This window comes from Chlamydotis macqueenii, chromosome 3 (assembly GCF_036417535.1).
Source record: "Chlamydotis macqueenii isolate bChlMac1 chromosome 3, bChlMac1.mat, whole genome shotgun sequence".
Classification (NCBI taxonomy): domain Eukaryota; kingdom Metazoa; phylum Chordata; class Aves; order Otidiformes; family Otididae; genus Chlamydotis; species Chlamydotis macqueenii.
Window position 1 is genome coordinate 106,099,711 of NC_141558.1, and position 5,631 is coordinate 106,105,341.

The window sequence follows — 5,631 nt, forward strand, 5'->3', positions numbered from 1 at the left end:
CTTCAGAATGTACAAGTTTATCCTAGCCAGCCCAGTATGTTAAAAATCTGAATGTCCTGAGCCATGCATTTAATATTATTATATTTTGAATAAGTAGTTAATTAGCATGTTCCCAGCTCAAGCCTAGAGGATTGCTGAAAAACCTGTAGAAAGGAGTTGCCATTTGCAGGACTAGGTTAGTCAACATGAAATTAATGTGATGGTTCATGGCACATTGAGTAGAGCATTCATAAAACCAATGGAGCAGGTCATTTGTTTTGTCTAGGAGCAAGGGAAATCTGTTATGGAAATAATGCTGCTCAGGAAATACAAATATCTGCACCATTCATCTGCTGCCAATGCATCATTTTCAAAGGACATAAGCCTTATATACAGTATGAATGTTCTCCTTAGCCTCATTTCTCTCATATTTTTTTTTTCTATTTACTATCCCCAGCTCTTCTTTTTCTAAATGGACCTTCCTGAGGTTCCTTTCACCCTCCATTGATCAATATCTACAGATATATCTTCCTAGACATCTGTACTTCTTTCCTTCTTTCCTTGTTTTTGTTTTATCTTTTTCTATCTTCTCTACTTATTTCAGTGTTCCCCTTTTCCTTCGTATCTTTCAATCTGTATCTCCCAAAACAAGAAAAAGAAAAAAGACTGCTAATATATATTTTCATCAATGAGGAATCATTGCCTGTGGTCACAAGTGCATCGTAAACAATCACAGAAGTAAGCCAAGCTGGATGTACCATCCAAGAAACAATCTTTTTGTGTCAGTACCTCTCATCTATAAATGGAAGTGAGATTTTTATTCTACCAAAAAATAATTACCAGTCCTAGGCACAATTAATAAATCTATCTATGATTATTAGTGTCATATTTAATCAAATATAAGCTCAGTTTTTTGTGAGTCCTAATTTCATTCTTTTCATTTTTAGCTTGCCTGTCTAAATCAAGATTTTATGGGAAAAAGTAATTTATTTCAAATTAGCCAAATTTCTGTTGTGACTGCCTGGAACATGTGAACAGGACAAGTATGCGCTTTGCAGAAAGGATCCTTGTGAAGTTGTCTGTAGATTGATTCTAGAGAACAGATCTTTATTTAATCAGCATCTTTATCCCTCTTTTCAGAGGAAAATTATCCAAACTGCCTTTTGAGAACCCCTTTTCCAAGGACCAAAGGTCATCTCTTCTGAAGTCATAGCTGAATATTGCAAGATTGTGAAATGGTTAGGGACCCTTCCTCAATTTAATGTTCCTTGTGTATTTTATGGCTTCAGGGTTCATAAAGCCATTTTTCAATGAGAAGATGTTATGGTTCATGAGACATCTTCATTAAAATCTCTGTCATTAAGTCCTTATAATTTTAGAGGAGAAAAATGGCTTCTTATTCTAACTTTTCACTGCTCAAAAGTGAATGGTTTTTAAAATTTGGGAAAATTCCACTTGGCCTTTCCTAAGTGATCTCAGAGTATAAAAATTTATTTTCATTCATGAAATTTTTAGTGTGCTTCTCTTGCAGTCAACCAACCCTATAAGAATTCAGAACAGAGCCACTCCACATAGATAACTTGTAAAACTTGTTTAAAAAAAATGCTAAAGTGTAAAAAAAAAAAAATAGTATCTCTTCTATTAAAAAAAAATAGAGTTGGCAGACAGTAAACATGAGTAATACAGTAATGAAAACAATGCATACCAACAGCAAGAGTCTGTGCCAACAGATCTAGAACTCTGCTCAAGTAAATAATTATTCATTTGTGTGTCTTGTGTATTACATACATCCAAACACAAATCCTTCGCACATCTGACTGGAAAACACAATCAATTAATCACAATTTGTAACCTCATTACAAAACCTCTGTTCAGCAATGTCAGATCCGTCATATAAGAGTAAGTGGTGGCTCAAGCCAGCCATAGGAAGATAGTAAGAGAAAGGAACGGGATTTAGGTGTCCTGCCATCGTCACAATTTCTCACCACCTGACTACAAGATGACTGATACAGCCTATCCCGAGCAACAATCATTGAACAAAACCAAAAGAGATCCCACTCGGGGGGGGAAGGTAGTAGAGATAATGTTAAGCCCGGGAAAAGGGAGGGGTTATCTTGTTCTCTGTCTCATTATCCTGCTGATTTTAGTAATAAATGGTTTTCCCCAAGTCAAGTCTGTTTTGCCTGTAACAGTAACTTTAAGGATTTTCTCCCCGTCCTTATCTCAAACCTCGAGCTGTTTTTCTTATATTATCTCCCCCTGTTCTCTCGGAGGGTGGGGGAGTGAGAGAGAGACTGCGTAGTCTGGTCCCGATCCAGGCTGAACTACGACAGGTGTAATTATGAACATTAAAAATTGGAATAAGCAGCCTAAGATCTTGAAATAAGACTGCCATACTTTACAGATTGTCCTGAGATGACCTAATATTTAACTGAAGCAATTAGGTTTTATCCTCACATGGAATATATAGTTCATGGAAACATCTAGAAACAAACAATTCATGACCTTGATTTTCTTCTCTTTCGTGTATTTTTTTTGGACAGACCTAAATTTCTGTACCAAAGTGCTCCGGTATGATTGTGAAAGTTTCTGACCCCCTTCCAAGTTATTCTTCTACTTCTGGAAGTGTTGTGTTTTAAATAAAGGCATAAAACCCTCGTGCACTGAGCAGCTAAACAATTTAAAGCTCTATGGATAGAAGCCAATGGCTTTAGTTTTCTTCCTGCAGTTGTAGATGAGAGAGTTGGAAGGTGTTCTTGTGTGAGAGCTACAGTGCTGAACATGAAGTAGCTGTATCTAAAAATATAGGTGGAGGAAGCAAAGGTCTTTTAGACAAATTATTAAAAGTTTATTTTGATGTAAATGAAGGAAGTAATCCCACCATCTGTCACATGCAAATTCCTTCACTGAAGTAAGAGATACCGTGACTCAGAGAGGCAAAATAACTCCATTATTATTAGCTAGTCATTTATATTTAAAAGTAAATAAGAAATAAACAGCAATAACACAATATAACATGCTTGGGTCTGCAAAGAAGAGAAATAGTTATGCTGCAAGAATTGAATACATTATTATGGAAAGAAATGCTATGAGAGTAAGAAAAGAGTAAAACTTTACTGGTCTCTTTTATCACAGTAAATGGTTACGTCTGTAAAAAACCCAGAAATTTATGAAAGTTCCATCATAAGACTCCTTTTGCTTCAGTATATTTTCAACAACACAGTGTTAATAAATGGAAATCTTCATGCATTTAAAACAAAACAAATGTTAAATTGTATTAAAAATTGAATGGAAAACTACACAGAAGATATACTAACATTATCCTATCATCAGGTCCATCCCACCTGTAGAATTTTTTTGGCACAAAAGACAGTAAAAGGAGTAACTCTCCATAGTTTCACAGAGGCTGAAAGCTGATGTTCTTTTAACGTTCTGTTACACCTAATAACAACAGTCATCTCCCATCAAACCCTGCACAGCATCTGTTGGCATTTTGTATTATCCTTTCCAAGTGCAAAATTTTGTTAATGGATTTTACATAAGAGTGCAGCCTAACATCAATATACCTCATACTACATAAAGTTAACTCCTCCAGCAATGACTATTTCTCCTAAATATGCTTTTACTATGTTCTTCTCTTTGTTTTTTGTATTCATGTCCTATATATACCTTAACAATTTTGCCTTAACAAGATGACTAAACCATCTTGGCTAAAAAAAATTAGTGACTTTAAGTTGCAGTAACTGAAGTCAGCACTCATGGCATTATGTTTTCATATTATTAGCACAACTTTACTTTGCAGATGACTCACTAAAATTCCGGGTATCAAAACAATTCTTGATCCTTATGCTCTGTTCTCCTAATCAACTCTACCTTATTTTGAATAAATTAATTTACTTATGCAAGCTACATTTTATACAGAAATTTTCCCTCTGTGCTCTGTTGCAAGACAAACACTTCAACAAATTCAGTAGAAGTAAGGGTGATACAATCTATATCTCATTTTAAAAGCATGCCCTTGGGCATAACCTGTAGTTACTCTGGAATAATTTTACTGGGATGCTTCATAATTGCCTACTCCAGTGATTTTTGTACCGCAGCTAACAGGCAGAAGTTTTTGTGAGATACGCCTCAGATCTGCTGCGGTATCACCAAGCCCATCTTCCTAAATAGTAGCCAGCACTACTGGAAGATGTAGCTCTGTACACCTTTGGTAAACAGAAAGAATTTATTGTAGGCAACAGTACTGCTTCTTGGACTCATGGAATATTACAAGTAGTACAGAAGACCCATTCCATTTTGAGGGTGATTTTTTTTTTCTCTTAGTAGTAGCTCAGATATTTGTAAAAAAAAAACAACAAAAAACCACCTAAAAATCAAAAACCCTCATTTTTTTCAAGATTGGAAATGATTGCACTTAGATTTGTTTTATTTCAATGAACATTTTCAGTGAAGGGCAAATCATTTTTGTTAAAAGCCATTTCCCATTTTGCAGAGGCTTTTTTGTCAGCTCCAGCTGAAAAGGCACAGAAATGCTCCCTCAGCCTGTAGCTCTTTAGCCATAAAAGCATCACAGCATGGTGTGTTAGTGGAAAAAAAAAAATTAGCTTTGACCAAGTGCAGAATCCTGTTTTCAAAAGCCTATAACTCAAGCAAATCAAAACAATTTTTCACTCAATTTCAACTTTTAAAATCTCTCCATTACAGTCCTACAGATGTTCAAAATAACACCAGTGCCTTTTTTATAATGAGAAATGTCTGTCTATTTTCCCACGCTCACACTCTGAGATGAATTTCTAATCAAACATTTTAAAAATTCTTTTTGGGTAGAAACCAAGCAAGGAATAGTCCAGCCAAAAGTTAATTTTTCTGACTTTGAGAGTAACTGAATAAAAGGGGAAATCATTATGCTGCCTCAACCAAAGCTTTAATTGGCAGTATAATCAAATAACAGGCTGGTATAATAAAGTGAGATTATCTGTGGTATGTGCTTACTGGAAAAAAAAAAAAGAGGTAGAATTAAATGTAAGGCTTTATCAAAGTATAATTGTAACCTAGTGCTAAAAGTTACTGAATTCCTTGTCAGGGAGGGTTATCCATTCTGCAGACATCTGCACAAAATATTCCCAAAGTTGCCGTACCTGCCTGTTCAACCCTGACCGGCAGACAGCAAGCTAAAAGCACAAAAATTCTCCTTTAAATCTTGTGACAAGTTTTACAAGGCAAGATTATTTTGATACGTACCCAGTAGTATTCTATTTTGGAACACATCATTGGTTATTGTATTCCCTTCTGGAGTTAAAGAGAAGGTGAAAGTTGAGAGATGATGGCTGAGGGAATGTACCCATAGTAGTGCTGCTAATGAGGAAGTTTTGTGCTGGTATTTTCTTCCTGTTGCATTCATAAATCACCTGAAATCAAAGGTGCATCTGTCTGCATCAAAGTCCAACAGTTTAAAAAAGAAGTCAAATTTTAAAAATCCTACATGAACTTTCATCCAGAAAGCACAAATATGTTTCTCAACAGATCTACACGGTTGTTTGTGTTGCTGACAAACACGTACCCTTAGAGGACCCACACTTATTCTGAAGTGTTATGAACTTTATACCAAAGTAAGGTTGATGCTCAAGATCGTAAGAAAAAAAAAAATTG